At 48.7% G+C, this 25058-nt stretch overlaps 1 protein-coding gene across 2 annotated transcripts in view; it reads left to right on the top strand.

Moving 5' to 3' along the window:
• GATAD2A (GATA zinc finger domain containing 2A) overlaps positions 1 to 25058 on the top strand; it is an 83596-nt gene that overhangs the window by 10970 nt on the left and 47568 nt on the right. Inside the window, exon 1 of one of the 2 annotated variants that reach the window (XM_063147116.1) lies at positions 7533 to 7588. The exons of the other annotated variant lie outside the window; for it this stretch is intronic. The gene's annotated coding sequence lies outside the window, so the exon portion shown is untranslated. Of the gene's footprint in view, positions 1 to 7532; positions 7589 to 25058 lie in introns of those variants that run through there. 2 annotated transcript variants of the gene reach the window in all.

Below are 25058 nucleotides of genomic sequence, written 5' to 3'. Positions count from 1 at the left end.
GAATTAAGCTAACGTGTTGGGTGCGTCCATTGTCCTGTGTCCCTCAGGGGCACCTGTGCAGCATTGATCCTTCTATAGACTGAAACAACTGGGCATGTTTAGCCTGGAGAAGATTGAGGGGAGACATGATAGCACTCTTCAAATACTTAAAAGGTGGTCACACAGAGGAGGGCCAGGATCTCTCCTTGATCATCCCAGAGTGCAGGACACGGAATAACAGGCTCAAGTTACAGGAAGCCAGATTCTGGCAGGACATCAGGAAAAACTTCCTGACTATTAAAGCAGTACGACAATGGAACCAGTTACCTAGGGAGGTCATGGGCTCTCCCACACTAGAGGCCTTCAAGAGGCAGCTGGACAACCACCTGTCAAGTATGCTTTCTGGTGGATTCCTGCATTGAGCAGGGGGTTGGACTTGATGGCCTTAGAGGCCCCTTCCAACTCTACTATTCTATGATCGCTCTGCTATGGGCAGGGACAGTAAGGCCTACAGCTTAGAGGATTCCCAGAAGCAAAGAGACTCACGCCCTGCTAATCAGGGTAGATTACTGGACTAGACGGGCAAAAAGTTTGTCCTGCTATAAGCCAGCTTCCCAGATGCCTCACCTTGGCTTTCCAATGAAGAAGGATAATTTTATTGATTGATTGATTTGCATTCCACGCGCCCGGTGCTTCACAAAGTATAAGAACGCCTGTCGCTAGCTCAAGGAGCAGTCTAGGATTTTATAATGGGGGAGGCCACGTAGGAAAGGGGAGGGGATGGAGGCAGAATTTGCAAGGGAAAAATAAGCTTAAGGAAGCGCCAGTTTTTTAGGACTACAATTCCCATAATCTCCCTACTCAGGTATGCATGTGTGTATTTTAAAGCAACTTTTTAAAAGTCTCCCCCTCTCTCCCTCCTGTCTCGCGCGCACATAACACGCAGCCTGACAGCATCTTTTTTGCAAGTCCTCCAGGCTGTGTGGAATGTTGAAGTGACAATTGGGTGTTGGGGTGTGTGTGAAATAAGCAAACCGGATGTAGGGGCAGAGAAGAGATTGGCCTGCTCGAGTCTCCCTAGTAGCTTCGGAGAAGAACATGGTGAGGGGATATGTGTGCCATGATGTTTTTTAAAAAAACCTCCCTGCACTATACTAGGATGTTTCAGGGGAAAGAAAGGAAAAAGGACTGTTTTCACTTTCCCACTCACCAAACCCCCCTGCACTGTTATATATAGTTATAGAAAGCTCAGGTTTGGAGCAACCAACCACAAATCCAAGTCTTCTAGTACTATACAGTACAGCGGAAGAAGGCTAGGGTTGCAGGAGAGGCCCTGCTCCATCTCCCTGCTACTAGAAACATAGAATAGTAGAGTTGGAAGGGGCCTACAAGGCCATCAAGTCCAACCCCCTGCTCAATGCAGGAATCTACCCTAAAGCATCCCTGACAGAGGGTTGTCCAGCTGCCTCTTGAAGGCCTCTAGTGTGGGAGAGCCCAAAGCCTCCCTAGGTAACTGATTCCATTGTCGTACTGCTCTAACAGTCAGGAAGTTTTTCCTGATGTCCAGCCAGAATTTGGCTTCCTTTAACCTGAGCCCGTTATTCTGTGTCCTGCACTCTGGGAGGATCGAGAAGAGATCCTGGCCCTCCTCTGTGTGACAACCTTGGAAGTATTTGAAGAGTGCTCTCATGTCTCCCCTCCATCTTCTCTTCTCCAGGCTAGACATCCCCAGTCCTTTCGATCTCTCCGCATAGGCCCCTGTTTCAGGTTGAATAGATCCCTGAACAGAAGCACTCCTCTTAAGGGCCCAGTGTTTTGTTGAAGGTCCGCCTACTTTAACCAATGCTAACCCCTCTTTCTCCACCCCTTGATGCCTGGCACACTTATTCGGACCTTCAGACTGCTTTTATCCTCAGCTTTCCGCCTGTATGCACTTGCTCCTTTCGCCACGCTTCCACCGTCTCGGGGATGCCACGGTATTCCTGTGCCTGATGTATGGGATATTCTGGCCACAGACAGGTCTCTTTTCCCCCGTTGATCAAAATGGCGCAGTGCCACCTCCAATTCCTGGAGAAGAAGGCTATAACAGGCTACTAGCCCTGATGGCTCTGTGCTACCTCCAGTATCCGAGGCAGGCAGCCTGTGTGCCCCAGTTGCTGGGGAACATGGGTGGGAGGGTGCTCTTGCACCATGTCCTGCTTTGTTGGCCCCTGGTTGACAGCTGGTTGGCCCCTGTGTGAACAGAGTGCTGGGCTAGATGGACCCTCGATCTGATCCAGCATCAGGGCACTTCTGATGTTCTTAACCTCTGGCTGTAGCAACTCCTTCTTTAAGGCCCCGTCTTCAGAGAGCTCACTGTGTGTGTGTGTGTGGACAGACACATTAATATTCAGGAAAGCAGGTGATGTAATCCTTGCTATTTCTGTCGCCGCTGTCCTTAGCCATAACCTAAAGCGAAAACCATTCTGTTTTTTTATTATTATTATTATTATTATTAGCATTCCACTATAGCAGTCCACTCAGGAGGCTCCGTTTCTTCCTCGAAGGCTTTGAAAGTTATAGTAAGAGTTGCTGCTTGTGAAAATGCACAATCCTAAATCATGGCTTGTGGCCATACATCAGCCTTGGACAATAAGCTTAGCGTAGTTTATTCAGACTGTCTTTTGTACAAACGTTTGCAGTAATTCCCCATGTGCACGTGTATTTCACTTTGGAAGTGAATCAGTGGCTGGAGCAACCGTTGGGAGTCCCCCTTAGCCCTTCCTCAAATTCAAAATATAGGTTAAGAAGAGAGTTGTTTTCTAGGATCCATGTTTAACCATCTCTCTACCACACATCCCATCTGACAGCCATACAGCCTAGTTAAATCACTCTAGCTACATTTTTTTTTAGCTTTTAGTGTTTTGGTTTGTATGAATATTAAGCCACAGTGAGCCTGTTCAGACGCCCCTTCAGGCTCTTTGCTTAGCAAAACTGTGGTTCTCTGGGGTTAGCACTAACCACAAGCCGTGCTGTCGCACACAACACTTTAAGCCATGGCTAGAGCCTCTAACCCTGCTCCAGACAGTCCGACTGTGGTTAGTGAGTGATCAGGATTTAGCAAAACGCATCGCACAAGACACCTTAAACCCTGCTGCTTAACCAAACGCCTTAACCAGCAGCGTTTAAGGTGTCTTCTGAACTACCCCAGTGTGGTTTGTTGAAATTTGGCTTGTGGTTGTGTCCAAACCCATCTCCACAAAAAACCACGATTTGTTAACCAGTTATAAACCACAAATAAAAGCCATGGTTTGCTGTTAGTTTGCAAAGTCTGGCTTGTTTAAACCATGGATTGTGATGTTTGAACCCAGAAACCTGGCTTACCCCTGGCTTGTCTGTGCTGCAATCCACCCTGAACCAGAAGTGCCCAGCAACGTGTTTGCTCATCAGCAGAACAATTCATGACTGAAGCAGCAAACCATCGTTCAGTGCTACATGCGAACAGAGCCAGCGTGTTGGAATGTAGTGACCTGGTTCACACATACCAACAACCCAGAGTATGGGGCTATTGTAATGACAACTCATGAATCAACCTGCACTATGGTTTAACTATGGCTTGTTAACCACGAACAACCCAGAATTCACAACTAACTACAAAACATAGGTTCTCTTCCTGGGTTGTTCATGCTTAAAAACCCAGAGTTTAATCCATAGTGCAGGGCTCGCGCTTAACGACAGCCACGCTTCAACAACAACCCACAATTTAACTACTTAAGTCTAGGTTGTGGTTATGAACGAACCAAGCCAATGTGTGTTTGCACTGCATCCCTCTGACTAAAAAGGCAGGCTGGACAATGCCTTCCGTAGTGGATATGTATGACATATTTAGGACAGCTTCCTATTAATAACTTCAGCTTCAAGGAAGCTGGCTGGTCCAGTATTTCTTTTAGCAAAACAATTTTCCTGCCTCTGTTCCAGTTCCTAGGTGAAAAGATTGCCGAATCACCCTGTCCCTCAGGACCTGCCTTGCATTTTGCCAACCCACAGGGAAGTGTAATTAACACAACACAGCTGACGCCCTCGTCTCCAAACACGGTGTCACTTTAGGGCAGCCTCCTCCAACCCGCGGAGGTGTTGGACTACGACTCCCATAATAGCTGGCAGGGGGGGTTATGGGAGATGTAGTCCAACACCTCTGCAAGGCACCAAGTTGGGGAACGCATCTTAAGGGAGACGCCCCAGGATGAGACGACACCCTAAAGACCTTGGAATGCGGACCGTCTGCGTTGCACGCCGATTTTCCTGTGATCCTAACAGGATAGTTGTGTTGTTGGTTTTAGCATCTGAAAAGTTATTATGACAAGCCGGAGAGGGCAGCCGAGGTGAAAAGAGCAGGAAAGTTGGCAAATAACCTTTTTTAATGAAATACTTTAAAAGTGGCTGAAAGTAGAAGTCCAAAATTAAAACACAGAAGTCTCCTCTGCACCTGAAGCCCCCCCCCTCCAAAAAAGAGAAGGCTGCTTTCTGTACGATTAACTACTCAAGCCTTCCTCCCTTCCAGTCTCTGCACTAGGCTAGACCTCAGCGTTCAGTCACTCACTTCTGCTGCAGAGACGCAGCGTAACTCCCTAGCTCTCACAGGAGGTTACGTCTTGCACCTCTGTGTGAGTCATTACTCTTGGCTTGATCCCTTCCTATCAGGAGGCAAGCTCAGGATAATGACAGAGACACCCTGGGTAGACTCCTCTACGGGCAAGCCATTCTTACTCTTAGTCACTCTGAAGCTATTTTGTTGGAGTGGGAATAACAGTAAAAGCCTCTTCAGAGGCCTGGGTTATACTAGCCTGACTACTTTCGAGCAGAAGATGACTTATTTAAGACTCAGACCACTAGTCCATCTAATCCAGATGTTTTGGATGGCAAGTCTCATAATCCTTGGCCACGCTGTCTGTGACGGATAGGAGCCGTAGTCCAAAACATCTGGAGGACACCATGTTGCTTACCCCTGTTCTAGTCATGTCATCGTCTTGATTCTCCACAGCTTCAGGGTCCCCCCACCCCAACTCTGCGATGTGAGACCCTTTTTTAACTGGAGATGTCAGGTAACTCCTGACACAAAACAGGTGTTTCACGTGCGTTGAGCTACAGAGCCTCTTGTACCTGTTGCATCCATGTCATAGAATCATAGAGTTGGAAGGGACCTCTAAGGCCATCCAGTCCAACCTCCTGCTCAATGCAGGAATCCACCCTAAAGCATCCCTGACAGATGGTTGTCCAGCTGCTTCTTGAAGGCCTCTAGTGTGGGAGAGATCACAACCTCCCTAGGTAACTTGTTCCATTGACGTACTGCTCTAACAGTCAGGAAGTTTTTTCCTGATGTCCAGCTGAAATCTGGCTTCCTGCAAGTGAGTTACCTGTAGGGAGTTGGTCGGCCACTGTGTGAACAGAATGCTGGACTAGATGGACCCTTGGTCTGATCCAGCAGGGCTCTTCTTAGGTTCTCATGTTTTCATAGTTAAACTCTAGAATTTGCTACCACTGGTGTTTGTAAAAGCCACCAATTTGGATGGTTTTAAAAGGGGGTTAGACAAATTCCTGGAGGCGGAGAAGGCAATCAATAGCTACTAGTCCCGATGGCTCTATGCTGCCTCCAGTATCAGAGGCAGTCTGGCTATGTACACCAGTTGCTGGGGAACATGGGTGGGAGGGTGCTGTTGTACTCCTGTCCTGTTTGTGAGTTTCCCGTGGACAGCTGGTTGCCCACTGTGTGAACAGAGTGCTGGACTAGATGGACTATGAATATGCTGAATATGAGCCAACAGTGCGATATGGCTGCAAGAAAGGCAAATGCTATTTTGGGCTGCATTAATAGAAGTATAGCTTCCAAATCACGTGAGGTACTGGTTCCTCTCTATTCGGCCCTGGTTAGGCCTCATCTAGAGTATTGCATCCAGTTCTGGGCTCCACAATTCAAGAAGGACGCAGACAAGCTGGAGTGTGTTCAGAGGAGGGCAACCAGGATGATCAGGGGTCTGGAAACAAAGCCCTATGAAGAGAGACTGAAAGAACTGGGCATGTTTAGCCTGGAGAAGAGAAGATTGAGGGGAGACATGATAGCACTCTTCAAATACTTAAAAGGTTGTCACACGGAGGAGGGCCAGGATCTCTTCTTGATCCTCCCAGAGTGCAGGACACGGAATAACGGGCTCAAGTTAAAGGAAGCCAGATTCAGGCTGGACATCAGGAAAAACTTCCTGACTGTTAGAGCAGTACGACAATGGAATCTGTTACTTAGGGAGGTTGTGGGCTCTCCCACACTAGAGGCCTTCAAGAACTCCAAAACCTTTTCAGTGGCTTCTTCGGTCGTAATAAATGACATGCCGTTCCAATCCTGGCTGCCCTTGCTTCCGAGTAAGCACGCGTATCCTAGGAAGGGATTATTTTGCTGAGAGAGAGAGAAGAATATTGCAAAGCAATTCCTACTCCAGAAAGAAGCCTTCAGCCGGCACAGTCGTCTTCTTCTCCTTCTCCTTCTCGAGTTTTATGGCGAAGCAAGGCCTGAAATCCCTATCACCGCCACCTACCTTTTCTTAGCCCAGGCAAATGATTTACAAACCGCCGACTAAATTACTAGCCAGCAAAAAAACAAAGCAGGCCATAAAGCAGAGATCGCACCAGATCGAACCGCAGGGACCTTAAGGCAGAGCACACAAGCCCCCGACGGAAGCGCCTTTCTCTCTCAACGAGGCACGACTTGTCGTCCTCGACGGATCCCACTAGGCCGCTGTGCGCCCTTGCGCCTCCCTTTCCCAATCCAATCCACACGAGAGAGCAGCAGCCCTGCTCTCCGGGAACAACCGGGCTGGGTTATCCTTGTCCTTCTCCTCCTCCAAGCCCCACACGACCGGATGGGGGTACACCGGTCGCTGCGCACCCCAACACGTGGAAGGACCCGCCATTCCCCCCGATCTCCATTGAGCCGCACATACCCAGCTTGGGGCGCTGCGTAAACCTGGCCGGCTCCGTCCTCGCCACGTGGCCCCAAAAGAATCGCATAAAAGGGGAAAAAAGGGGCACCCCTTTTGCATCATCACCATCACACCCCCCCGTCCCATATATCTCCAGGCTGCTTCCTTCGCGGGGTCTTCTTTCAAACCTCCCCAAGCTCTTGATCTGTCCAGGACCCACTTGCTTTCTCCCTGGCGCGCGCGCGGCTTCCTCCCCCCCCTTCCTCCTCCGGCTGCTCCATTTTACGCAAAGTAAAGGGCGGAGGGTTTACAAGAGGGGGGAGGAGGAGGAGGAAGAGTCTTGCAAATCGAATTAATAGCTTGACCGGAGGAGGAGGAGGAGGGGTGGGGAAGGAACCCATATCGGAGTGGGCCGGCGCCTGTGCGCGCATGCTCTTCGGAGCGACTCCATGTGTAAGAAACGCATTTGGCGAAGGAGGGGGCGAGAGGGCGGCAGCGAGAGAGGGAAGGAGGAATCTCGCCGGCTGGTTTAAAATAGGAGCCTGCTTTTCCAACCCCCCCTTCTCTCCCTCCCTCCCTCCCATTGCGGAGGGGGTGGGCAAAAGGACGCCCCCCCTCCAAGCGGATCTACCTTTTTTGAGCCGGAGCGCACCAGCAGCTTGGTGAGTAGCACCTCTTTAAAAGTTCTTTTTCGAGGGGGTTGGGAAGGATGGGGGGGGGGGAGAGCGACAGAGAGACGCAATGGAAGTTAGGCATCTGTGGTCCCCCCCCTCGAAAATAAACTCTCCCGTGTGATTTCAGACTCTGTAAACCGGAGGGGGGGAGTTCCTTTTCTCGCCGCCCTAAGTTAGATCTGGACTTAGGAAGACTTGATTCCCCCCCCCTCCGACCGAGAAGAGGGGGGGTTGAAATCCGCTTCTTGGCCGCCCCCAAATCGTTGTCGACGGCCGCGGGGGAGGGGGTGGGGAATCCGCAAGAAACTGGCAACCCAATGCGATTCCTTTCGTGCCAGTGCCATGGAAGTCCCAAGAAAGTTGAATTCCCCCTTCTCGCCTTCTTGTTTAATGGAGGATGAAAGGAGAGCAAACAGGAGCTGCGTTTGGCTCCTCGGTCCCTCCCCCCCCCCCTCCTCTTCCTCCCTGCTTGACAATATTTTCATTTCCAAAAACTTTTTTTTTTTTTTTAGTTTTTCCAAACCCCAAGTCCAAACGCCGGCTGAATCAAACGCCGGCCGCCCTTTTTTTTTTGGGGGGGGGGGGGGTAGGGAAGAGGAAAAGAGTTCGTTTCGGACGGGCTCGCTTCCTCTTCCTCCTCCTCCTCCTCCTCCTCCTCTTCCTCCTCCACCATCACACGCTCCCTCCCGGCTTGGGAAGAAGGAAATTCTCCACCTTAAGATGGGGCTTGATAAAAAGAACCCATCGCATTGCAAAGCGTGGCTTGAAAAGCCTTCTCCGTTTGGATCTATTTATGGGGGTGTGTGGTTTGCATGATTAAATGGGGGCGTAATTTTAGGGTTGCTTCTTTCTACAGCTCCCTGTGGCTTTAAATGTGTTTCTGACTTTGGAAGATGAGCGGTCCACAGACTTCCTAGGGCTAGCCATAGAGAGGTTGCTGTGGGTAGTTGTGTGCTTTTTTTAGGGGGGGGGGTTTGACAAATCCTTAAGGACATATCTCTCCTCTTGGCCTTTAACCCAGGCAGAATGTGGTGTCAGAATCAGAGCGCTTTCCCCTTCCACCCCAAATCTTGTATTGCAATTTTTCTTTCTTTCTCTTCAACGGGTCCCCAAGTGCAAAATGGACTGGGATTTGGGTGTGTGTGTGTGTGTGTGTGGAGAAAGAGAGTTCATCTTCTCCCTCGAGCCTGGTCGATCTTGACACACCTCTTCCTGGATATGTGTCCCTCCCTTTCCTTCCAGGGTGGATGCCTCATAACCCTCTTATCTTTCTGGCATTAAAAAAAAAGATCCCTTTGAAGTTGGTTTGTCTATCAGTTTTCGCCTGTCCTTTCTTCGGTTGCTTAGTAATTACACCAGTCTGGAAAATAGTCGTTTTTCTGTTTACAGGGGACCTGCTGCCATTACACTATTCTCCCCCCCCCCCAATACCTGGTTACCTCCAAATCTTTTTCAGGTATAACCTTGCTACAATCCCATTAAGGTTCGTAAAATCCTGAATGGAGTAGAGAGGGTGAAATGCCTCTCTTGTAACACTAGAACCCAGGGAAATGCATTGGCAGTAGTTGTTCGTACACCACATGGCCGATTCATGAAAGCTGCTGCTGTACGATGTGGAAAGTTTAAAACAAAACAGTATCCATGGCGGTAAGCCAGTGTACCTCAGTTGCTGGGGAACATGGGCGGGAGGGTGCTGTTGCACCCTGTCTTGCTTTTTGGGTCCCTGGCCGACAGCTGGTTGGTCACTGTGTGGACAGAGTGCTGGACTAGATGGACCCTTGGTCTGATCCAGCATCAGGGCACTTCTGATGTTCTTAAAACAAAAAGACGTATCCATGAGGAGGGCCAGGATCTCTCTCCTCGATCGTCTCAGAGTGCAGGGCATGGAATAACGGGCTCAAGTGACAGGGAGCCAGATTCCGGCTGGACATCAGGAAAAGCTTCCTGACTGTTAGAGCAGGACGACAATGGAACCAGTGACCTAGGGAGGCCACAGTAGAGGCCTTCAAGAGGCAGCTGGACAACCATCTGTCAGGGATGCTTTAGGGTGGATTCCTGCATTGAGCAGGGGGTTGGACTTGATGGCCTTATAGGCCCCTTCCCACTCTACTATTCTATGATTCTAGAAGTGCAAGTCTGTTGACAGCTATTAACTGTAACAGCTAAGTAAAACCTCACTGTATAGGGACAGTATGTCTGTGAATGCCCACTGTTGGAGACAAATAGAGTTGCCGTTTCATTCTGAGTGGTTAAATTCTTCTGTTCTCTAGCCTCATACCCTCACAATCACCAGGTTGTTGGGGTTTTGTTTAGTAAAGGTGTCCGAGTTTAAGTGCTTGAGGGTGCAATCCTATGCATGTTTAGACTGGCAAATGTCCTACAACTCCCAGCATTCCCCATGCTGGGAGATGTAGTACATTTGTGTAAACATGCATAGGATTGCACCTTGAGAATCTTTCAAGACTTTCCATGTGCATAGATACTTGCTACTACATTATAACTGAATGGTGTTATGCCTTTAAAGAAAAGAAACCACCAACTTCTGATTGAGCATCTCCCCTACGAGGGAAGCTTACATCAACTAGGATTGTTTAGCTTGGAAAAAAGGCTAAGGGGAGACATGATAGAGGTGCACAAAATTCTGCATGGTATGGAGAATGTGGACAGGGAGACATTTTTCTCCCTCTCTCAAAATACTAGAACCCAAGGGGGTCATCCCAGGAAGCTGATGGGTGGGAGGTCCAGGACAAATGAAAGGAAGGACTTCTTCACACAGCGCATAGTTAAATTATGGAACTCACTACTACAAGGTGTAGTGATGGCCACCAATTTGGATGGATTTAAAAGGGGGTTGGATGAATTCCTGGAGGCAAAGGCTACCCATGGCTACTAGCCCTGATGGTTGTGTGCTATCTCCAGTATTTGAGGCAGTAAGCCTGTGTGCACCAGTTGCTGGGGAACATGGGTAGGAGGGTGCTGTTGTACCATGTCCTGCTTGTTCATCCCTGGCCGATGGCTGGTTGGCCACTGTGTGAACAGAGTGCCGGACTAGATAGACCCTTGGTCTGATCCAGCATCAGGGCTCTTCTGGTGTTCTTATGATCTGTTGGAGGTGTGGAAACCTCAAAGAGTCTCATACTTGCAGAAGGGACACACACACCCAAAGGTCATTTCAGGCGATCAAGCGTTCCCCCTCTTGTCTCATATGGAAAGTGGTCTTATGAACAGATCCAGGAATACATGCTGCTCCTTGCTTCCTAGTACCGCCTGAGTTTATTTTAAATCAACGGATCTTCTGTAAGTAAAGGACTGAAATATAACCCACAGTGGTATTTGATTGTCTGTAATCCGGTTACATGGATTCCCCTCCCCTCAAAAAAGATGAGTATATGTAATGTACAATTCAGAGGAGGAGAACCCATTGCTCTCTGGATTTTTCTGGACCGTGCCTTCCTGTGGCTGGGGCCGAATCCAGCAAGGTCTGGAGAGCCACAGTCGCCCAACTCTGCTATAAACTGTTCACGAGAGCTGTTGTCTTTCTAAGTTTCCCAGGCTGACCTCTGTTGGGAACAGGATACTGGGCTAAATGGAATTCTGACCCAATTCAGTGTGGATGAAATCTCATCTGGCCGCCTACTTTCACATTTTGGTTGGGTAGATTCATTTGCTGGTGGCTGTTAGCCAGGCAAAATTTTGAAAAGAAACCTTTGGGTTCAGAAACAAGTGTAAGTATGGAAACGGATGGAAAATTTAGCCTGAACCTGCAAGGGAATTTCTCCCGTTTTTTCTATGCATAGTTGACCACTTCCTTTTAAAAACCAGGCTTTAGCGTGTTGCTCTGTTGGTACATCAGTGGATTTCGATTAAATTTTACGTCTGCAGGCCTAAGATTGCAACCTTAGAATTTGGGGTAAAACCCTAGGCTGAGTATGTTGGACTAAAAGCATTGGTTTTACTTTCACTTCTGAGCTAGGGACTTCCTGTAGTTCTTAAACTGTAACGGTGGGTGGGTGTGTTTTAACTTAACCCTGAACTTAGTGGTTCTTCTTTAGCAGTATCTTCAAGCTGGCTAAAGTTGGCCAAGAAGCTCAACCCAGGATCAAACACGGGTGAAGTTAGTAGGCCTGGAATAATTGTATAATCATTTCCTCCCCCCCATTCTCTCTCTTGGTCTTTCTGTTGGGATGGAGATACTGGCTTTCCTTATGGGTATGTTCAGAATCATAGAATAGTAGAGTTGGAAGGGGCCTATAAGGCCATCGAGTCTAACCCTCTGCTCAATGAAGGAATCCACCCTAAAGCATCTCTGACAGATGGTTGTTCAGTTGCCTCTTGAATGCCTCTAGTGCGGGAGAGCCCACAACCTCCCTAGGTAACTGGGAATCCCTGTGAAGCCATCTGAATATTCTTAAAGCCCTGGGAAGATGCCACATATTAATTAGTATTATGTCCCCCCCCCCCCACCGGGTTAAGCTGGGGTACCGCCTCCTGGTTAGAAGTGGGTACAGGAATGCTTTGGAGCGCTTGTTAAGACCTGTGTCCTGAACCTGGGACTTAAGTTTCTCTTGTTTATTTTATTTATTTATTACATTTTTATACTGCCCCATAGCCGAAGCTCTCTGGGCTATTTACAAAGATGAAAAAAGATTGGATTTAAAAGACTGAACATTAAAAATCAATATACAAAATTTAAAAACATAACATAAACAGTTAACATGTAAAACAAATTTTGAACACTCAGCCAGGCCAAAGCTATTGGAGTCAGTTAACTCAGCGTATGCTGTTGAATGCCTGGGAGAAAAGGAAAGTCTTAACCTGGTGCTGAAAAGATGACAATAACAATAATAAGAATGTTTATTTCTTACCCACCTCTCCGTTTGATCGAGGCGGGGAACAACAGGAAATATAAAATACATAAAACTGAATTAAGAGCATAATATACATTGTTAAAACATCCTAAAAACATCGTAAAATTCCCCTGGATAGGCCTGCCAGAAGAGATCAGTCTTGATAGCTTTCTTGAATGCTACTAGACTGTCAAGTTGACCAGTCTCCTCCGGCAGGCCATTCCACAGTCTGGGAGCAGCAATGTTGGCACCAGGTGGGCCTCGAGAGCGTTCCATCATTGGGGGGCCACCACAGAAAAGGCCCTTTCCCTTGTTGCCGTCCTCCGTCCATCCTTCCCTTTAGCGCTCGTAGCGGGTTGTTAAGCCGCCATCTGCCCCTGGGATGCTTGCCGCCTAAAAGAGGAGAGGTAGAGATTTCAGTGGGCGATGTTCGCTTTGCTACACACAGCTACCGGGTGTGGGGATGGGCGAGGAAAAACAGAAGGATGTTACATCGTCCTGCCACGGTGTTGCATCAGCGTCTTGTGCGTGTGTGTTTTTGGCAAACCTCCCAACTCTGGATGGCTCACCTTGTGCTTTTCCTCCAACACTTGCTGTTTTAACATCTGGATCCAAAAGAAGGCAGTTGGGAGTCAGTTAGCTTGGCTTCTGGAGGTGCAGAGAAGGAGGTGTGTGAACGCTGTTCTCCGCAGCGTTCTTGAGCGTGTCCAACTTACTCATTGCTAGTCTTTATTATTTATTTATTTATTACATTTATATCCTGCCTTTTTTCCTCCAAGGAACCCAAGGCGGCGTACATAATCCTCCTCCTCTCTATTTTATCCTTACAACGACAACTTGTGCTTTTTATATTGTATTTTGTATTTGTGTTTTAAATTTGTGGGTTGTTTTTATGCTCTTCATGGTTTTAATTTTTGTGAACCGCCCAGAGAGCTTCGGCTATTGGGTGGTATAAAAACGAAATAAATAAATAAACTCTGTGAGGTGGGCTGGGCTGAGAGTCTGCGACTGGCCCAAAGTCACCCAGTGGGTTTCCATGGCCGAGTGGGGGACTCGAACCCGGATCTCCCAACTCCCAGTCCGACACCGCCACTACACCACACATTAGACCCTCTTCAGCTACGTCTCTTTGGACACCTCGCGAATAAAAATACGGTGAAATCTACACAAGACGAACCTCATGGAGTCGGTTTAAAAACCGAAATCCAGCATTAAACCCAAGGCGAGAGCAAAAGGCAAAGTTTTCTCTTCTCTAAAACAAGAGTTTTTGCCTGATGCTGAAAGGAAAATCAAGATGGCGCCGGGGGAAATGCTCTGCCATGGTCGCCCTTAACTTTGATCATTATCCACTTTTCTTCAGAGGTGGGGGTATGTGGAGCTTTGGGGATGGATCTCTATAACTGGCTACGGGCTGGGGATGATGGAGCTTGCAGTCCTGACACATCTGGAGGACATCGGATTAGGGGAGGCTGTTTGGGGCCTTGTAGGTCAGAACCAGCGCTTCGTGTTGGGCCCAGGAACGTAGTGCTACCTCGTTCTAAGGTCAGAACCGGCGTGATGCACACCGTGTGTCCGGTTCCAGTTAATAATGCGGGCACTGTCTTTTGCACTGACTGTATGAACGCGTTGCGGCCATCTTATTGTGCCGTCCGTCTTCCCTCTCTGTCCGTGATGGTCGCCTAGAATGCTCCCAAGTCCACGCTGGGCGCGGAAGGCAATTGTTTTCCGTCGTGCCCCACGGAGCACCTTGCCTCACTGCGGGTCGCCGAACGAAACCCTGAGGGTTTGCGACAAAAGCGGAATCGACAACTAGAATTTCTCCAGCGTGCTAGCAAATAGAGACACCATGGAATTATTTATTTATTGCATTTTTATACCGCCCAAGAGCCAAAGCTCTCTGGGCGGTTTACAGAAATTATTCTGCCCTTCTGGTTTTCGGGTCAAAGCGGAGTGGCTTTTTGGGGGGGGGGACATTCGGAAGATTTCTCCCGCCATCCCAAGGACTGTATGAATACGCACCCCACAATCCTGTTTGGGGCTATTGTTTCTCTTAACTCCTCCTGGTGCTTTGGCTTCTTCCTTCCTTCCTGAAGTCACACGGTTGCTCCTACTCTGTCAGGGATCACGCGATGAACAGGGTGAGGCCCTGGTAATATACAACCGGTCAGCTTTGGCCGAGTGAGAATGTCCCAGAGAGCTTCGGCTATGGGGCGGTATATAAATGCAATAAATAAATAAATAAATAAAATTGAATCATTTTCATGAAGTTTCATGTATACCAGAACCATTTCTGACAAGCAACAACAACAATTTTATTTCAGTCAATAGACCATTCCGGCAAGATACATACAAAAAGGACTTAACTATTAAAAGGACAAGTAATCATAGAGGATCTGATAGAAATGGCCAAGTTCAAAAACTCTGTGATTGACTTGTCTGAGCTCTGAAGTAATAGGGACGTTAGGAATTCAGTTGGGTGACCAGGAAAAGACTGTAAAATGGGGTTTGGAAGATCTCCTTGATAAATTCTACAGAACAGTAGCACATGTGATGCAGTTTCCACCTCGATATTTTTACAGGGACAGCATTTGTTTGGGAGTGGGATTTTTTTTTGTATCTGCCATCTAAAAGTTTAGAGGGAAGGACGTTAAGTCTGGCTAGTGAGAATGCTGTCCTGTATTTGGGAATTGTTAACCAGCGCAGGTAGGGCGTCCCGTCTTTAAAAAAGGATCCCTAAAGACTGGGGGGAGCATGGACCCCAATCACTGGGCTGAAAACAACAGAATGAAATTTAATAGGGATAAATGCCAAGTTCTACATTTAGGAAATAGAAACCAAATGCACAGTTACAAGATGGGGGATACTTGGCTCAGCAATACTACAAACGAGAAAGATCTTGGAATTGTTGTAGATTGCAAGCTGAATATGAGCCAGCAGTGCGATATGGCTGCAAGAAAGGCAAATGCTATTTGGGGCTGCATTAATAGAAGTATAGCTTCCAAATCACGTGAGGTACTGGTTCCTCTCTATTCGGCCCTGGTTAGGCCTCATCTAGAGTATTGCGTCCAGTTCTGGGCTCCACAATTCAAGAAGGACGCAGACAAGCTGGAGCGTGTTCAGAGGAGGGTCTGGAAACAAAGTCCTAGGAGGAGAGACTGAAAGAACTGGGCATGTTTAGCCTAGAGAAGAGAAGATTGAGGGGAGACATGATAGCACTCTTCAAATACTTAAAAGGTTGTCACACAGAGGAGGGCCAGGATCTCTTCTCGATCCTCCCAGAGTGCAGGACACGGAATAAAGGGCTCAAGTTAAAGGAAGCCAGATTCCAGCTGGACATCAGGAAAAACTTCCTGACTGTTAGAGCAGTGCGACGGTGGAACCATTGACCTAGGAAGGTGGTGGGCTCTCCCACACTAGAGGCCTTCAAGAGGCCGCTGGACAACCACCTGTCAGGGATGCTTTAGGGTGGGTTCCTGCATTGAGCAGGGGGTTGGACTCGATGGCCTTGTAGGCCCCTTCCAACTCTGCTATTCTATGATTCTATGATCTATGTCAAGCAGCCTCTGTTTCACAATTGATTTGGCGCTTGCTGGATCGCTTGATAGTGACATAGAGGATGAAAGGCCTACAGAGTTGATTTTGCTTGTCATGGCTTTTGACCAGGGAGATTCAAAATGGTCTAACCGGATCTTGGATTACCAAGGAATTTGTTGGAAGTGCCAATTTGCAGCGAAGGCAGACGTGGATAGCATGCACCCAAGCCAGACAGTTTACAGAATTAAGTGTACAAATCACCATCAGAGGTGACAGGTGTGTTGGGGGATTTTTTGGGGGGGTTGCTTGTGGCAGGGGTGGCAGTGCCGGAGCCCCCAAACCCTGAGTCATTTCAGCTTGGCCCTACCAATAATTTAATCAGATCTACGTAGTAATTTGTCTCAACCGCTGTTGCTTGGCAGAAGCGATGCTAATGTTAACTTGGAATGCATTTTGGCCTTCTCCGCCCCTGATGCTCTCCAGAAGTGTTGGCTAAAAAAAACCCCACCCCTTCCTCCTGAGACAGCGTGTTTGTATTTATGGGGGTTGTTGGGAGTTGTAGTCCAGACATCTGGAGGGCACTCGTTTGGGGAAGGCTGCCGTGCGTCATTTCGTACCACCTCCCGATGCGTCTCCCCTCACTCAAGCCAAACAGCTGCCAAAGTTGCAGCCTTTCCTCCTGGGGCTGCCTCCAGATGTGTCGGACTGCAAGTGCCACCATCCCCAGCTGGCGTGAGCATGTTGAAGTTGTAGTCTCAACCCAACTGGAGCCTTCTGGATTGGGAAAAGGCTGATTTATAACTATGCTAATTTGTTCTTTTATTTTTAAAAAGTACAGTATTAAAGGGTGGGCGCATACTGGCAGGCTTTGAGTGTACGTGTGCACGGAAGAGATTTGTGGAAGGGATCAGGGAACTTTGAAAACTTCCAGAACCTTCCTCTTGATCCTTAAATACCCTTCTCAGAGCTTTGCCTACCCTAGTAACTAGAGGTTGTTAAACGTCATTGTATTGAGACTTCTACTCTGGCTTGCGTCTTTTTCTTTCTTTTTTTATAATGGAGGTCATTAAAATTCCTCATTTCTCCTGTTGCATCTGAGAACTAAAACTCCACCACTGCCTGTTGTCCTGTATAGCCCATAATCTAACAAAGTAGAACATCGGGCCTGTGGACAAAGCCTGGTTTCATTTTAAAACCTTCCCCTTCCATTCCCTGTGCTGCTGAAGAGGCTAGCTGCTTCTCGCACCAGAACATTTACTGCTGTGAAAGAGCTTGCCTCTTCAGCAGCCTTGTCGGAACTGGTGTCGTCCAAAACTCCTGGAGGGCAACTCCTAACAATCCTGGCCACTGGCATTGCTGCCTGAGGCTGATGGTTCTTGAAGTCCAAAACCCCGGGGCTGTTGAATTTCAAGACCGGGTCCAGATCTGTCCTTCCAGGATTCGACAGAGGACTGGGCTCCCTTGCCCTGTGGCTTTTCTGTATTCTTCACCTAGTTCTGAAAAGTGTAAATACCTCTCTGAAGGCTTCCTTCCTGGCTGTCAGATCTTTAAGTTAAAATAGGGTTGTCGTTTTGGCCACGCCCCCTTTGCCACGCCCCCTTTGGCTCCACCCACCACATTCTAGAGGCCGCCCCTGAGACCGATTTCGCCCCTTGGGTTGAAGGAGGTTTTATATTCCTGGTCAACTCCGGATAGCAGTGACTCCTAGGAGAAGGGTCATCCCATCACTGACACACAACCCTGGTGGTATTCCCCCCTCTGAGAACGCGCCTGTTCAAACAACACGCTAAGCCACGGTTAGTCCACTCACCCTTTTGCAGCAAATGGTAGCGAGCGGGTTTAAACCGTGTTTGCGTCGCCACCGTGGTTAGGAACGGTTCGCACAGCACGCTGAAATCACGGTTCGCAAAGCCGTGACGTTTCGCTCAAATTGTTCGGCGTGTCGTCTGAACAGGGTCATTCTCTGACTCTGATCCAGAGAAAGATCGTCGTGCCCAAATCACGCTGGTGGTATTTTCTGCAGCTTGTTTAACACGCTCAATGTACACGCGGCATTTTACAGCGCAAGAGAGCTTACTAACGACATTTCTAGAGGAGGGGAGGTAATTGAAGACACAAGGCTTCCGGCAAGCGGGTTTACATGTCGGTGCAGTTAACGTGTGTTGAGCTGAGTTACAACCCGGGGTAAGCAGTCACAGTCCAAGGTCATCAAAGCATCAGTGGGCTTTGGGGAGCGCTTTGTAGGGCGAGAGCTGGTCCCACACAGCTTTTGAAAACGGAGTTCCGGTCAAATGGGGCAGGAAGGCGGAGTGGGCAGAGCTACGTTGGTTGCTTAAAGCCCTGTTTATCAATAGGCTTTTGGCCTAACTTCTTGTGGGTTAGAGCCGCTCTGAAAACGCACGGCAGCCACGGACAAAGCACGCAGCTGCGCAAGCGTTCCACGCCCGCCCTGTTGCGCATAAGCGCTAGTTGCCACGCAGGCTGCCCCGATCATTAGCACGGCGATGGATCCAGAGAGCGCACAGCCTAGCTCGCCCGGTAATGGCTGTTTTGGCCTTCAAAGCAGCCCACAAAAAAGAGACCCTAATTCAACCCTTCCCCGATCTCGTGTCCCCCAGATGTTTCGGGGCTGCGACTCCCATGATCCCCACCTGGCAGGGAACCATGGGAGTTGTAGCCCGAGGCACCTGGGGGGAGGCACCGAGTTTACGAAGGCTGGTCTTAACCCGCTGGGCTGCTCCGTAGTCCCAAAGCCACACTGTATTGTTCTTAATTCTGTGGCCCACAAAAACCGGAGCCGAGAATTACAGGCCGACATTTTGTGGGCGGCGCGCCAATCCCAACAGCGCCTTGGGTCTCCGCTAAAATCGAACCAAGAGTGGCAACAGCGGCTGCTTTGGCTGCTTCCTGTAGGGTCCCCTCTGTGCCGAAATTGGGGTGAATTGGCCAGCCAGCAGGGAAGCCTTTCACCGGTCCCATTATACCCTTCCTCCCTTCAATCCCTTCCTCCTTTGTGGCTAAATTAAGAATTTCACTTTCCTGTTAATGACACCTTTTAGCGCTCCCTTCACGTCTCTCTCCCTGTGTGTGTTTTTTCAAGCCTTTTCTTTTCTTTTTTTTTTTGTAACTTAAAGGACAAAATAAATTAGGTGATGCAAATGTTCCAAGCTGGAACTGCGGTAAACTTTGCACCTTTTCACCTAGACCGAACGTGTGTGCATGTGCATGGATGTTTGTGTGCGTGTGTGTGTATGGTGCCTATCACGCCTTGCGAAATGGTGTCCGTGGCGTAAGGTCCCCAAGGTGGTTGCTAAGCAACCGGAGGAGTTCTCTGGTGACTCCCTCTTGAGAAATTTGCAAGGCGGCGAAGACCAAGCCGGCGGACCTGTGTTGGCATTACGTAGAATCATAGAATAGCAGAGTTGGAAGGCCATCGAGTCCAACCCCCTGCTCAATGCAGGAATCCACCCTAAAGCATCCCCGACAAATGCTTGTCCAGCTGCCTCTTGAAGGCCTCTAGTGTGGGAAAGCCCACAACCTCCCTAGGTCACTGATTCCATTGTCGCACTGCTCTAACAGTCAGGACGTTTTTCCTGATGTCCAGCTGGAATCTGGCTTCCTTTAACTTGAGTCCATTATTCCGTGTCCTGCACTCTGGGAGGATCGAGAAGAGATCCTGGCCCTCCCCTGTTATGACATGGGTCATGCGTACTGCTAATTCTGTTGTTCTCCTTTAAAACACACACACACACACACACAACTTGCAGAACATCCCATCGGGGAAACTAGTGCTCTTATGCAATCTCACCCCCAGGAGATTTGAGCATGGTGGTGGATGCTAGTTTACATTTTGTTGCGCAGGAAATGTTGTTAATCTTCCTAACTTTCCGAGGGTGGGTGGGTGAATCTCTGACAGGCCCATAATTGTCTCTCTGTATCTGCCTTCCAGCAGTCCAGCCCCTGATCCTGAGAACTGTTCTTTCCTGCTTATGACGCACCTTCGCTGCTTTCTCCCATGGGAACCCCATCACAGATATGGAGTGTTTTGGGTCTCTCTCCTCTTCACTTTGCTCCCCAGTGTAAACCGCAACGAAGCCTGTTGTTCACATGACTGTGTGTGGGAGAGACAGGTGAAGTTGGGGCGAAATGCCATGTGACGTGGGAGGTTCGAAACCCTTCTTCACACAGCGCAGAGTTAAATTATGGAACTCACTACCACAAGATGTAGTGACGGCCAACAATTTGGATGGCTTCAAAAGGGGGTTGGATCAATTCCTGGAGAAGAAGGCTATAACAGGCTACTAGCCCTGATGGCTCTGTGCTACCTCCAGTATCCGAGGCAGGCAGCCTGTGTGCCCCAGTTGCTGGGGAACATGGGTGGGAGGATGCTGTTGCACCGTGTCCTGCTCGTGAGTTCCTGGTCATCATACAGGTGGCCACTATGTGAACAGAGTGCTGGACTAGATGGACACGCGGTCAGATCCAGCATGACCCTACTGATGTTCTTAATATTGGTCAGGAAGACGGCACTGATATAAGCCAATCCCTCCCTGCGACTGCTTTTAAGCTTCCCCAAAAAAAGTCATCAAGAGATTCAGACAACATGATAACCCACGGGCTACTAGTCCTCATGGCTCTGTGCTACCTCCAGTATCCTAAGCAGCAAGCCTGTGTGCACCAGTTGCTGGGGAACATGGGCAGGCGGGTGCTGTTGCACCCTGTCCTGCTTTGTTGGTCCCTGTAGGAAAACGTGCTGCATTCAGACAACACGATAACCCACCCGGCGGGGGGGGGGGGGAAAACACCGCGTTCTGACTGCACAATAACCCACGGTTCAACAACAGCCCACGCTGGGTGGGTTAGCGTGTCGTGTGAACCCAGCCTGTGTGGGTGCTCGCAGTCCAACACAGCTAGAGAAAGCCAAGTGGGAGAAGGCTCCAATTTCCCGACTGTAGCCCTGTTTTTGCGGCACCTGCCCCAAATCTGGGCTCGTTCTCCGTAGCCTCCCGTCTACCACAAACCGTTGGCCAAGCCAACGACTTTCTTCTTGTCAATTCCCAAATCGTTCCTCCCTGGCATCGCTTTTCTTTTAACGGCACACCACTTGCCAACGACTCTTCATTTCCAGATGGGTTTTATTTATTTATTTAATTCTTTCTTTTTTCCTTTCCTTTCCTTTTTCTTTTTTTGCGGTGAGTCAAGCAACATCTTCCTGTGTTAACTGTTTATAGGGTATGCGGAAAGATCTGACGTTTGAAATAAGAGCGGCCCGCTTTTTGGGGTGGGTGGGGGAGATTTTGCCGCTCAGCAGTGCTTCCGACGGCTTTGGGGAAACTCTTTTGTGTTGCAAGTGGGCTCCGTTCGAACGCCAGGCCTGAAGATACGGGTGTGGCTTTGCTATATTAAGTTTTGGACCGGCGCCAGCATAGTATTGCGGTGACCATTTTAAGGCCTTCCCTTGTACGATTTACCGGGGCCTGGAAATAAAAATCCAGCTTTCTCTGGAGACCTGGGGTTCACAGTGTAGAGAATGTGGACAGGGAGACATTTTTTCTCCCTCTCTCAAAATACTAGAACCCAACGGGGTCCTCCCATGGAGCTGATGGGTGGGAGATTCAGGGCAGATCAAAGGAAGGACTTCTTCACACACCACAGAAACTATGGAACTCACTACCACAAGATGTAGCGATGGCCACCAATTTGGATGGCTTTCAAAGGGGGTTGGATCAATTCCTGGAGGAGGAGGAGGAGGCCATCCATGGCTACTAGCCCTGGTGGTTATGTGCTACTTCCAGTATCTGAGGTAATAAGCCTGTATGAAAAGTTGCTGTGGAACATGGGTGGGAGGGTACTGTTGCACCATGTCCTGCCTTGTTGGTCCCTGGCTGACAGCTGGTCGGCCACTGTGTGAACAGAGTGCTGAACTAGATAGAGCCTCGGCCATAGAATCATAGAATAGTAGAGTTGGAAGGGGCCTATAAGGCCATCAAATCCAACCCCCTGCTGAACCTGCAGGGCTCTTCTGATGTTCTTATACCTGTCATTCCCAACCTGGCGCCCTCCAGATGTTTAGGAAGGCCAAAGCGTGAGACCCTCCAAAATAGACCCACCAATAGAGGAGAAGCGTCTCAGGGTGCTGAAACAAAGATTTTATTTGTTTAAAACGCCCCACGAATTTTGGGCATATTCAGGGCTTATAAAAAATGTCTGCAGAAAATCTTACAACAAATATCTTCTATTAGGATTCACTGGCCACTCAGGAAAGTGTTCTCTCTGTTGGAGAAGTTTTTAAAGAAGTTTTTTGCAGGTGTCTTGGGAACATTGCAATAATGTTGCCTCTGGTTGATTATTATTATTATTTGAATTTAATGTTGTAAGCTTTCTGGAGAGGGCTTTTGCCCTGAAAGGTGGCCTAGAATATTTAAAATATTTTTAAAATAATCATTTAAAGGTGGCCTAGAATATTTAAAATATTTTTTAAAATAATAACCAATTAAAATATATTATTCTAGGCCACCTTTCAGGGCAGAAGCCCTCTCCAGGCTAATAATAATAATAATAATAATAATAATAATAATAATAATAATAATCTTGGATCTCCTTGCCAGCCAGCAGCTGGAAATCTTTGGCGGCTCTCAGTGATATCGCGTGTTGGATCGGGCAATGGACTGGACCAGGGAGACCTGGGTTCAAATCCACGCCATGATGGTCATTGAGTAATGCTCACAAGGAGAGAGGGGCTGGATTAGAGAATTGGTGTTAAGCCAGTAGTATTAAACCTGGGCTTCGCCCTTCACCACGAACCAAGGTGTCATGAGGACTGAAAAGATCTTCCGTCGAACAGTTGAGTTGGAAAAAGTGCACGAAAGGGCAACTCAACTGGTCCAGGGGATGGAGCATCTCCCCCAGGAGGGAAGGTGAAAACAGCTGGGATTGTTTAGCTTGGAGAAAAGGAGGCGGAGGTGAAACAGGAGAGAGGTGGACAAAACGATGCCTGGTGTGGAGAAGGTGGATTGGGAGACATTTTTCTCCTTCTCCCATAATAGTAGAACCGGGGTCATCCCATGAAGCTGAATGGTGGGAGATTCAGGACAAATAAAAGGAAGGATTTCTTCACACAGCACAGAGTTAAATTATGGAACTCACTACCACAAGATGTAGTGATGGCCACCAATTTGGATGGCTTTAAAAGGGGGTTGGATCAATTCCTGAAGGAGGTGAAGGCTATCCATGGCTAATAGCCCTGAGGGTTGTGTGCTATCTCCAGTATCTGAGGCAGTAAGCCTGTGTGCACCAGTTGCTGGGGAACATAGGTGGGTGGGTGCTGTTGCACCATGTCCTGCTTTGTTGGTCCCTGGTCAACAGCTGGTTGGCCGCTGTGTGTGAACAGAGTGCTGGACTAGATGGACCCTTGGTCTGATCCAGCAGGGCTCTTTTGATGTTCTGTCTTGAAAAGATCTTCCATTGAACGGTGGAGAATTTCCCAGTTGGCATGATGTGCGTTGGGTCTTTGATCTCTTCCTTCTGCTTCTTCTCTCCGCCACCGGATGAGTGGGAAAGCAAGGGTGCGTCTCTTTGCTGCAATTTTATGGGACCCGGACAGCGAAGGCGATATATTCAGTTGCAGAATCGGAATGGGTTTTGATCTCAGCCTCTCTCAGGGCACTGTTTCTCATGGACTTCCCGTATACATCTGCTTGACTACTGTGAGCAACAGAATGTGAGCCAAAAGTTTGGTCTGATTTTAGCAGCGCTTTTCTTGTTCTGCCCCGCTAGCCGTGTTGAGCCTCCGTGATCAGCCGCAGTCTACCTCTGTATACCTGACGCTTGGAGCCAGCAAGGAAAGGCTGTTGCCTTCACAACCTGCGTGTGTCGGGCTTCTCAGAGCCATCTGGCTGGCCGCCATGGTGAAACAGGATGTGGGTTTCCAGTACGACCCAGCAGTGCTGCTCTTGTATTATGCTAAAAACCTTCCAAGAGCAGGTAACAAAATGCATTTATTGATTTGATTTATACCCTGCCTTTCCTGCAAGGGAATGCTGCTCAAGGCGACTCGCCATAACAGGACAGCATCTCCGTAACTAGAGGCGCTTGAATACCAGTTGCTGCGAGAAAAAAAATCACAATCTGCTGGTGTCCTTCAGGCAGGCCACTGTCGGAGGCAGGATGTTGGGGAAGACAGATTTAGTCTGACCAGCCTTACGATTGTTTGCGGGGAAGGTCTCGGCCCTGGAAGCCACGAGGCAAGCACACTGAGATATCTAACTCACTGCCTTGGATCTTGGTAGGCGCTCTTGGTGTGTAGAGAGAATGCTTTCTGTACTTCCAGCCCATGTTCCCCAGCAACTAGCATCTGGAGGCTACTCGCCGTCGACATCCCTATTCGCCACGCATTCGTCTAGACCCCTTCTTTAGCTGTCCGTCACTACGTCAGGTGGTCATTGCGGTTTAATCAGGCGCTGCGTGAAAACGTCCTTTCGTGAATCATAGAATAGTAGAGTTGGAAGGGGCCTATAAGGCCATCAAGTCCAACCCCCACCCCCACTCAATGCAGGAATCCACCTCAAAGCATCCCTGACAGATGGTTGTCCAGCTGCCTTTTGAAGGCCTCTAGTGTGGGAGAGCCCACCACCTCCCTAGGTCATTGGTTCCATTGTCGTACTGCTCTAACAGTCAGGAAGTTTTTCCTGATGTCCAGCCGGAATCTGACTTTCTGTTACTTGAGCCCATGATTCCGTGTCCTGCACTCTGGGAGGATAGAGAAGAGATCCTGGCCCTCCTCTGTGGGACAACCTTTCAAGTATTTGAAGAGTGCTCTCATGTCTCCCCTCCATTTCCTCTTCTCCAGGCTAAACCTGCCCAGTTCTTTCAGTCCCTCTTCATAGGGCTTTGTTTCCAGACCCCTGATCCTCCTGGTTGCCCTCCTCACGTCCCACTGTTCCACATCCTTGGTGTGGATCCCTTTGAGTTTTGGTCCTGAACGTGAGAGGGACGGAAAAACATCTCTTTAAGCACACCATGCATAATTCTATGCTCCACCACACCCCTGTGTCATGCCCCCTCCCTTGCTGATCTTT

This window comes from Elgaria multicarinata, chromosome 23 (genome assembly GCF_023053635.1).
Source record: "Elgaria multicarinata webbii isolate HBS135686 ecotype San Diego chromosome 23, rElgMul1.1.pri, whole genome shotgun sequence".
Taxonomy (NCBI): domain Eukaryota; kingdom Metazoa; phylum Chordata; class Lepidosauria; order Squamata; family Anguidae; genus Elgaria; species Elgaria multicarinata.
This window is presented reverse-complemented; position numbering and strand designations above follow the sequence as displayed.